This window comes from Nicotiana tomentosiformis, chromosome 9 (genome assembly GCF_000390325.3).
Source record: "Nicotiana tomentosiformis chromosome 9, ASM39032v3, whole genome shotgun sequence".
Classification (NCBI taxonomy): Eukaryota; Viridiplantae; Streptophyta; class Magnoliopsida; order Solanales; family Solanaceae; genus Nicotiana; species Nicotiana tomentosiformis.
The window spans coordinates 56,857,022-56,868,326 of record NC_090820.1 but is presented as its reverse complement, the minus strand read 5'-3'; the positions used below and the strand labels follow the sequence as shown (position 1 = coordinate 56,868,326).

General features: G+C 42.5%; 1 pseudogene; it reads right to left on the bottom strand.

The window, feature by feature from the left end:
* Positions 1-252: 252 nt before the first annotated feature.
* LOC104103217 (ABC transporter G family member 32-like) lies at positions 253-1,556 on the bottom strand (annotated as a pseudogene).
* Between the last annotated feature and the right edge of the window lie 9,749 nt (positions 1,557-11,305).

Genomic DNA, 11,305 nt, shown 5'->3' with positions numbered 1-11,305 from the left:
TCTCACTATATAAAATTATTTGCTTACTTTTGTTCTTAACATTTCTCTTATTATCGCTTCCGGAGAGGCTCATCATACAACCATGCTTGTATTTCCTTTAAGTTATTTTTATAATCTTGATTTTGTTCTTATTTATTCATATTTCTGGATCAAACTAATTCATGTGTTTATAAATCACGCTACAAATTCAACTGTACCGGTACTGTTTTAATAAACAATTATATACAGACTAAATTCTTCCAAAATGGCAAGGGAGGAGAAACTCAAACTTTTTACTCACGATACAGTTAATTACATATCTGTCTTGCCTACCGTATGTATCTTTACAAAAATTCACTCAAAGATCAAAAATAATAATCCACGATCATTATTGCCAGATCACCTCATGCATTAAAGAATTACAAATTGCCTAATGTCATCTTCATTTCACATGTATAACTCATTTTAATTGTCTACATTTACTTAAAGTGGCTCAACTGCCTCATGAAGTAGCTATCAGGATCATGAACCTCCAAGAAATGCAGTGAAGTTGCAGCAGTGAGAGTTACCTCTTCTGGAAGTTGAAAGATTTTATTGCATAAGCAAAAATCACTGCAAACAGCACGCTAAAACTGACTACCAAAAAACCAGCGATCCCAATGAAATCATGCCTATACCCAAACACAGTCTTGACTAAAAGCTTTATTGGAACTGACTGAATGCCATCCGATAGTTTCACAAGTCTATCATCGTCAGCATACTGGGATGCGACAAGGCCATATAGAGTCCAAGCTACAGGATTTGCCCAGTAGTACCATCTCCACCATATTGGGATCCTCTGTTTCAAAAGAGTAGAGGAAGATGCTATTAGAAACAAAAGAGACGAGAAGTTTTAGCGAAGGACCTCTAGTGCCATCACATTTTAAACTTGGCAGCAATTAATTCGAAACTGGTCAGAAATCAGTCTTCAATAGCTCTTGATATTCATTGATTTAAGCGAAAAATAGAATGTCTGATGTTTGAATCATAGAGAAGAATGTTAGTTCATTACCTTATGAGGTATCATGAAACCACTAAAAAGGTTCCAAAGCATGTAAAAAGGAGCAGCAATAATGGCAGCCACATTGTGGTTGGGCGTGGCTGCAGTTGTCATCATTCCAAAAAAGGTGAAGTACAACATAGTAAAGTACATAAACAATATGTACCATAAAATTTTCGAAGCAGTCCATTCAAAGGCTGCCATTGATTAGAATATGCTGCTGTATATTACTGCCTGTGCGAACACATAAGGAAACCCAATAGCAACCTGCATAGGAAAAATGGAGCACTGTTAATACGAAAGATCAAGAAGTTTTTAACTATTAACAAAATGGATATAGTCGGAAATCTTTAGACTGCACCTGAGAGAATGCAAATGGTAAAGCTGAGTACATCCCTGCAGCTCTCTCTCTGTATGAAACAGATCTTTCAACAGAAACAACTGGCTGGACAGCAGTGCTATTTGTAATTCCAATAAACAACACTGCAGCATACATGGATCCCATAGCATTGAATAAATCCTGTTGTGAGTCCCTGTTTGGTTATCAAATGAAGAAGCTCAGATACAGTAATGTATACGGTCGAAATAGATTTCGGTCTTAGTATGTCCGATCGAGTTCGAACGACGATTTATCGGAGTAAGATCCTAAGCGTGGAACGAACTAACCTCGAACCCGGAAGGCCGATCCGTATCGAGTTCGATATCATTATCGAGCTCGAATCAAAATCAAACTATGATGCAGAGTAGATCTATGTTCTGGTAATCCAGAAACCAACCAACATTGACCTCGAATCAATTCAAGGGCTCGAACCAAGGTCACGAGTTCGAGCCGAAATCAAGCCCTAACAAAAATCGAGGATTCTAATCAGGATCGAGCTCGCAGACAAAAGCCGTTGCAATCCCACTAGAGAGAATCTTGGCAGAGATTATGGAAAAGCTGACTTATCATGAGTCTCCCACTGAATGTTTATTTTATTATGCTTAGAGCCTAATCCCTCCACTATAAAAGGGCTTGGTTACTATTTCTGTAGGACAGGTTTTTTCTGAGGCTTACATTGTAATAAAAGTGCTATATTCTTCTATAATAAAGAATCGTTTTCTTTCAGATTTCTTAGACTGATTCTATTTGTTCAATTCTAAGATTCATGGTTCCATATCACCTTATCTACTTTTCATTCTCCCCAATTTATATTTACATTTTTATTTGCCCTTACATTTTGTGTTAAGTTACGCCACATATCCTCGGAACTGTGAATAAATTCAAGTCTATTCATTTTTTGGGTAAACAGTTTGGCGCCCACCGTGGGGCCGAGGATAACAGTGGTCATTTGATAAAATTTTGAAAAAACACGCCATTGTGCTTTGCACTTATTTCCGAAAACATCTTGAATTTCGGATAAGCCACGAATAACCACCAATCAAATGGCTTCACCGATCGATTACGAAGCCGGCCTTCAAGATGAAACCAACAACTTGGCACCCGGGGCCGGAAGGCCAATTAACGATAGCTTGACACCCAAGGCTCGAATCGAAGTACCCGAAATTCGAGCCGTAATACCATTGGATGTCAATTCACAAATAGCTTTGGAGGCGAACCAGCATTCTGAATCGGCAAGAAGCATTCAGGGCGGTACTCGATCCGTAGCCCGAGACATCCAAAATGCAGGGAAAATCGGGGCCAGCTTACGTATGATCTTCGAGATGCTACAAGCCCAACAAGTAGCGATATCTCAGCTACAGAGCCAAACTCGCGCACAAAGCAGGCCGGATTCCAATCCACTTCGAGAAGTCACCCCCAGAACAGAGCCCGCTATAGTGAAATCTAACGAGCAAGAATCGGGGACTACTCCCGGAATTACTAAATTGCTCGAGGAACTCATAAAATGAGTCGAAGCCAACGACAAGATGGTGGAAACGTACAACGCTAGGGTCGATCAAATCCCGGGGGCTCCACCAATGATAAAGGGGCTTGCTTCGAAAAACTTCATACAAAAGCCTTTTCCGTCGAGTGCGGCACCGAAGCCAATCCTCAAAAAATTCCGTATGCCCGAAATTCCCAAATATAATGGTAAGACCAATCCTAACGAACATGTCACCTCTTACACATATGCTATAAAAGGCAATGATTTGGAGGACGATGAGATCGAATCCGTGTTGTTGAAATAGTTCAGGGAAACCCTCTCGAAGGGAGCGATGATCTGGTTCCATAATTTACCGCTAAATTCCATCGATTCTTTTGCCATGTTAGCAGATTCGTTCGTAAAGGCACATGCTGGTGCCATAAAAGTTACAACAAGGAAATCAAACCTCTTCAAAGTAAAGCAAAGGCATGATGAAATGCTGAAGGAATTCGTATCCCGGTTTCAAATGGAACGCATGGAATTACCCCCGGTCACGGATGATTGGGCCGTATAAGCTTTCACCCAAGGATTGAATGAGCTATGTTCGACAATGTCACATCGGCTGAAACAAAATTTGATTGAGTATCCAGCGATAACTTGGACGAGGATGATCAGTTGGGAGCTCCGTACGGACCCGTTCATCAGAACAAGACAGTTACTAAAAACCAAAAGGAGATCGACAGAGAACAAAGGTCGAACAAAGACCGATATCGACCGTACGTCGCAGATCGAGTGAACAACAGTTCAGCACGCAATGTAGCTCGTAACAATCGAAGGATTGATCGAGGACAAAATTCACGGGGGCTTATGAGTAAGAGCGGCTTCGATAAATATGTTGATCCGATAGAAGCACCTCGATTATCGGAATATAACTTCAGTGTTAGTGCATTCGCTCTCGTGTCAGCCATCGGACTTATCAAAGACACTAAATGGCCATGACCCATGCAAACCGATCCCGCCCGAAGAAATCCCAATCAAACGTGCGAATATCATGGTACCCATGGAGACAAAACGGAAGATTGCAAGCAACTAAGAGAGGAAATAGCTCGTTTGTTTAACAAAGGGCACCTTCGTGAATTTCTGAGTGATAGGGCAAAGAACCATTTTAAAAGTAGGTATTTCAGCAAGCAAAACGAGCAAGAAGAACCGCAGCATGTCATCCACATGATCATTGGCGGCATCGATACCCCTCAGAGACCAGTACTTAAACGTACTAAAACATCGATGGTGAGGGAAAAGCGATCTCGGACTCAAGATTACGCGCCTATGGAGACTTTGTCCTTTGATGATAAAGATGCAAAGGGGGTCATTCAACCTCATAACGACGCACTGGTAATATCTGTACTCATGAATAAAACTAAAATTAAGTGTGTGTTAATCGATCCAGGCAGCTCGGCCAACATCATCCGATTAAAGGTAGTAAAGCAGCTCGGCCTACAGGATCATATCGTACCCGCAACTCTGGTCCTGAACGGGTTCAATATGGCATGCGAAACCACTAAGGGTGAGATAATGCTACCAATAAATGTGCCGGGACCATCCAGGAAACAAAGTTTCACGTGATCGAAGGCGATATGAGATATAACGCCCTTTTCGGAAGGCCATGGATCCATAATATGAGAGTTGTGCCTTCGACCCTACATCAGGCCCTCAAATTCACGACATCGGGAGGTGTCAAAATGGTGTACGGAGAACAACCAGTCGCAAAGGAAATGTTCTCCATCGACGAAGCTAAACCAATATCCTCACTTTCACCGATAAAGGGATCGGGCTCAGAAGGAGAACGGGATACCAAATAGCAATCACAGACATCGGCATCAACCCAGACAGACAACCAGAAAATCGAAGAGGATGAAGATCAAAGGGTCCCTCGATATTTCATGATTCCCGATGACTCCGACACCACCAAATCAAAAATCGAGGAGCTAGAGCAAGTCATATTAATCGAGCACTGGCCCGAGCGAAAGGTATACTTGGGAACGGGGTTGAGCCCCGAACTCAGGAGGAAACTCGTTCAATTTCTTATCGATAACATCGATTGTTTTGAATGGTCCCATTTAGATATAACAGGGATCCCACCAGACATAACGACGCATCGGCTAAGTTTGGACCCCAGGTTCAGACCGGTGAAGCAAAAGAGAAGACCCCAATCCGAGAGAAAGCACGCATTCATAAAGGACGAGGTAACCAAGCTTCTCAAAGTAGGATCCATTCAGGAGGTGAAATAACCCGAATGGCTAACCAGCGTAGTTGTGGTCCCTAAAAAAGGGAACAAACTTAGAATGTGTGTGGACTATAAGGATTTGAACAAAGCATTCCCCAAAGATTCCTTTCCGCTGCATAACATCGATCGCATGATCGATGCCACCGCCGGCCACGAGATCCTCACTTTTCTCGATGCCTATTCTGGGTATAATCAAATCCAGATGAACCCTGAAGACCAGGAAAAACCTTCATTTGTCACCAAATATGGAACGTATTGTTATAATATGATGCCCTTCGAGCTAAAAAATGCAGGGGCTACTTACCAACGCCTAGTAAATAAAAAGTTTGAAGAACAAATAGGAAAATCAATGGAAGTTTATATTGATGACATGTTAGTTAAGTCCCTGCGCGCAGAAGACCATTTGACCCATTTGCAGGAAACGTTTGATATTTTAAGGAAATACAACATGAAGCTCAACCCCGAGAAATATGCTTTCGGGGTCGGGTCGGGCAAGTTCCTCGGCTTCATGGTATCGCATCGGGGAATAGAGATTAACCCTGATAAAATCAAGGCCATCGAAGACATCGCCATTGTAGACAGCGTGAAGGCCGTACAAAGGCTAACCGGTCGGATTGCAGCCTTAAACCGGTTCATCTCAAGATCATCTGACCGAAGTCACAAATTTTTCTCTCTACTCAAAAAGAAGAACGATTTTGCTTTGACCCCGGAGTGCCAACAAGCATTAGAGGAACTAAAGCGATATATGTCAAGCATGCCACTACTTCGCACTCAAAAAATAGACGAAAACCTTTGTTTGTACTTGGTAATATCGGAAGTCGCCGTAAGTGGTGTCCTAGTTCGAGAAGACCAAGGTACGCAATTCCCAGTTTATTACACGAGTGGAACCTTAGGGAAAGCGTAAACTAGATATCCGCTCCTGAAAAAATTGGCGCTTGCACTGATAAGCGCCTCAAGAAAGTTAAGGCCGTACTTTCAATGTCATCCCATATGTGTGTTAACCACTTACCCGCTTCGTAATATTTTGCACAAACCCGAGTTATCAGGCCGACTGGCCAAATGGCTCGTCGAACTCAGTGGGTACGATATCGAATATCAACCCTGCACGGCCATCAAGTCTCAAATTTGGTAGACTTCGTGGCCGATTTCACGCCAACCCTCGTACCCAAAGTCAAAAAAGAACTATTGAAATCAGGTACATCATCGGGGGTATTGATCCTTTTTACGGATGGGGCGTCGAACGTAAAAGATCTGGGCTGGGCATAGTTTTGAAACCACCCACGGGTAGCAATATTAAAAAAGTCTATTAAAACTATCAGGTTGACTAACAACGAGGCCGAGTACTAAGCCATGATTACAGGTCTCGAGCTAGCTAGAAACTTGGGAGCAGAAGTCATTGAAGCAAATTGCAACTCCTTGCTGGTGGTGAGTCAAGTAAACAAAACCTTCGAAGTTCGAGAAGGTAGAATGCAAAGGTATTTAGATAAACTGCTTGTCACTTTGCACCATTTCAAACAATGGACTTTGAGGCATGTGCCACGGGAACAAAATAATAAGGCTGATGCGCTTGTGAATTTGGGGTCGTCGGTCGAGGTAGATGATTCGGTGAATGTTGTTCAACTTTCCATATTGGTAATTGAAGAAGGTCACGTCGAAATAAATTCTACAAGCTTAACCTGGGATTGGAGAAACAAGTATATTGAATACTTGAAGAGCGGAAAACTCCCATCGGACCCTAAGGATTCCAGAACCCTACGGACTAAAGCTGCTCGATTCACATTGGCTTCGGATGGAACATTGTACCGAAGAACGTTCGATGGACCGTTGGCAGTATGCTTGGGTCCGGGAGATACCGATTATATCCTACGGGAAGTGTTCGAGGGTACTTGCAGAAACCACTCTGGAGCCGATACGTTAGTTCGAAAAATAATCAGAGCAGGGTATTATTGGATCGATATGGGCAAAGATGCAAAGGAATTTGTTCGTAAATGTGACAAATGTCAAAGGTTCGCACCGATGATCCACCAACCGGGAGAACAACTCCACTCGATCCTATCCCCATGGCCATTCATGAAATGGGGAATGGATATCGTCGGCCTTCTGCCATCAACCCCAGGTAAAGCCAAATTCATTTTATTTATGACTGACTATTTTTCTAAATGGGTTGAAGCGCAGGCGTTCGAGAAAATAAGAGAGAGAGAAGTTATAGACTTTATTTGGGATCATATCATATGCCGATTCGGGATTCCTGCCGAAATAGTATGTGACAATGGAAAATAATTCGTTGGCAGCAAAGTAACAAGATTCCTCAAAGACCACAAGATAAGAAGAATACTATCGACGCCATACCACCCCAGTGGAAATGGGCAGGCCGAATCAACAAAAAAAATTGTCATTCAAAACTTAAAGAAGAGGTTGAACGACGCTAAAGGGAGATGAAGAGAAATCCTGCCCGAAGTCCTTTGGGCATATCGGACAATGTCAAAATCCAGTACGGGGGCGACCCTATTCTCCTTAGTATATGGGTCTGAAGCATTGATACCAGTCGAAGTTGGTGAACCCAATGCCAGATTTCGATTCGCGATGGAAGAGTCAAATAACGAGGCTATGAATACAAGCCTCGAACTATCAGACGAAAGACGAGAAGCTACTCTCATCCAATTGGCCTCCCAAAAGTAGCGAATCGAAAGATGTTATAATCGAAGAACCAAGCTCCGCCATTTCAAGCCTCGGGACTTAGTGTTGAGAAAAAATACTACCAATACCCGAAATTCGAATGAAGGGAAACTAGGACTGAATTGGGAAGGACCATATCAGGTGCTCGAGAACATCGGAAAGGGATCGTACAGGCTCGGCATTATAAACGGCAAACAACTATCAAGCAGCTGGAATATATCACATCTAAAACAGTGCTACTGCTAAGATACAACCTTTCCATATTCGTTTATATCTCAAAACGGACCCCTGCAGAAGTCCGAACAAGGGCTAAGATGGATCTCTCACTTGAAAGCACGCGTTGCACTCTTTTTCCATTAGACTGATTTTATCCCATATGGGTTTTTCGGAAAGGTTTTTAATGAGGCAACCATTGATCGTGCAACATTTACAACAATATCCGAGCTCTCACAAGGAAGTTATTTCACAACAACAGGGTTCCAATAGGAAAAATTGTAAGAGCCAAATGGTCAAAGCGAGCCATGCTCATATAGATTGGCCCGAACCCAGGCATGTAATAACGTGCGAAGAAAGTTCTCTTCCTTATCGGCATCTTATATCCAAGGAAAATTCCTCTATTTTGAGGTTTATTATGCAATCAGAATTAAGATAAACTCAACGACTAAGCTTAGAGGCTATTTTTGTTCCGAGTTCGAGCAAACACTCACTCGATCATTATGCCTACGGGCTATGTTACTTCGAGTTCGAATCATTCACTCGACTAAGCCTACATGCTATTTTTGTTTTGAGTTCGAGCAAACACTCACTCGATCATTACGTCTACGGGCTATGTTACTTCGAGTTCGAATCATTCACTCGACTAAGCCTACGGGCTATTTTTATTTCAAGTTCGAGCAAACACTCACTCGACCATTATGCCTACGGGATAATCTACTTCGAGTTCGAATCACACTCGACTAAGCCTATAGGCTATTTTTATTTCGAGTTCGAGCAAACACTCACTCGACCATTAAGCCTACGGGCTATTTTTGTTTCGAGTTCGAGAAAACACTTACTCGATCATTACGCCTACGGTCTACGTTACTTCGAGTTCGAATCATTCACCCAATTAAGCCTACGGGCTATTTTTATTTCGAGTTCGAGCAAACACTCACTCGACCATTACGCCTACGGGCTACACTACTTCGAGTTCGAATCATTAACTCGACTAAGCCTACTGGCTACTTTTATTTCAAGTTCAAGAAAACACTCACTCGACCATTACGCCTACGGGCTATATTTCTTCGAGATCGAATCATTGACAACTAATAAGCCTAAAGGTCTACATTGCCCCAAGTTTGGGTAAGCGCTCGCTCGGTTACAGAGGCCACAAAGTCCAAATTTGATTAAGTTGTCTAAATCATTGTGAAAACATTCATAAAGCGAGAATAAAGTCCTCGCAAGATGGGGGGAAAAAAAAGCAAGTTGGCATAAAGGGAGATATGTATATATACAAATTTATCTGCATGAGCGATTACAACGTAAAAACTAAGAAAACTTCTCAACCAGGAGCGGTCTCTTCTTTATTAGGCTCCCCCTATTTTCGGATCCTCTCTTGCTCCCATCGTCATCGTCATCTCTATCAGAAACCAGAGCTTCAGCATCGGCTTTGAGCTCTTTGGCCCTTTTTATCTCTTCAGCGAGATCGAAGCCACAAGCATGGATCTCCTCGAGAGTTTCCCTTCTGGATCGGCACTTAGCAAGCTCGGCGACCCAATGCGCTCGAATATCAGTGGACTTGGCTTCCTCTCTTGCCTGGACTTGGGCAGCCTCGACATCGGCCCGATAGACGGCCACGAGTGCATCCGCATCAGCCTTTGCCTTTTCGGCATCGGATTTGGCCTTGGCAAGTACAGAGGCTAACCGAGCCTAAAGCTACTCAATTCTTCTTGCTTGAACCAGGTCTCTTTCCTTTATTTTTTCAAGTTAGGTTTCGGACAAGGATAACTGGGCTCGAGCAGTCTCTTTTTCTACAGCAAAGTGGTCCATACCTTCTTTCCATCGCAAGGACTCTGTTCTTATCACGTCGACCTCCTCACGAAGCTTCCCGATCATCTCAATTTTTTGCTGCAGCTGTGAGACATCGATGAACCTTTATCGACCTAAAAATCTAAAGTAAGGACACACGCCCCAGGAACACACTCCTCAGGCCGTGGTTCCGCCGATGTCTCGGCGGCGGCACACTGTGAAGATGAAGCTTTCTCTCTCTGAGGAATGGTTTGCGATGTTTTTGCCATTTTCGAATTAAAAGGTGAGGAATAGAAGGAAGTGACAAAGATTTGGTAGAATTGAAGAGGGTTTTTTTGCGGAAAGAAATCACAGATTTACTGGTAAGTTGGAGAGTACAAAGAAGAACTTAGGGAAATTTGGAAGATAGAAGATGAAAAAGTGGGAAAAGATAAAAGAAAGGGTTATTTATAGGTGCAAGTGATGGCGGTTCAGTATCAGCAGTGGTCGACCACTGCCTGGCATGCATTAAATGCCTTGAAAGACTAAATCGATGGGACATCTACCAGATGCATCATGGTCAAAACCGATGGAAACAGGATATAATCCGATCGAGCTGTAAGAAATCATATCGTTTCTTGCCACACTCTTTCTGAGAAATGATGGGACTATCTGTATACGGTTGAAATAGATTTTGGCCTTAGAACGTCCGATCGAGTTCAACCGATGATTTATCATAGTAAGATCCTGAGCGTGGAACGAACTAACCTCGAACCCGGAAGGCCGATCTGTGTCGAGTGCGATCTCATTATCGAGCTCGAATCAAAATCAAACCATGATGCAGAGTAGATCTATGTTCTGATAATCCAGAAACCAACCAACATTGACCTCGAATCAATTCGAGGGCTCGAACCAGGATCGGTCTTGAACCAAGTCACGAGTTTGAGCCGAAATCAAGCCCTAACCAAAATCGAGGATTCTAAGCAGGATCGAGCTCGCAGACAAAAGCCGTTGCAATCCCACTAGAGAGAATCTTGGCAGAGATTATGGAAAAGCTGACTTATCATAGGTCTCCCACTGAATGTTTATTTTATTATGCTTAGAGCCTAATCCCTCCACTATAAAAGGGCTTGGTTACCATTTCTGTAGGACAGGTTTTTTCTCAGGCTTACATTGTAATAAAAGTGCTATATTCTTCTACAGTAAAGAATCATTTTATTTCAGATTTCTTAGACTGATTCTATTTGTTGAATCCTAAGATTCATGGTTCCAGATAACCTTATCTACTTTGTATTCTCCCCAATTTATATTTATATTTTTACTTGCCCTTGTATTTTATGTTAAGTTACGCCACATATCCTCGGAACTGTGAATAAACTCAACTATATCCATTTTTTGGGTAAACAAGTAACATATCACAAGTTAGGTACAACTAATGATCAGGAAAAAGGCATGTGAGTATTGCACAAAGAATTAAGCCCCCTCTGTCTTCTTGCAATA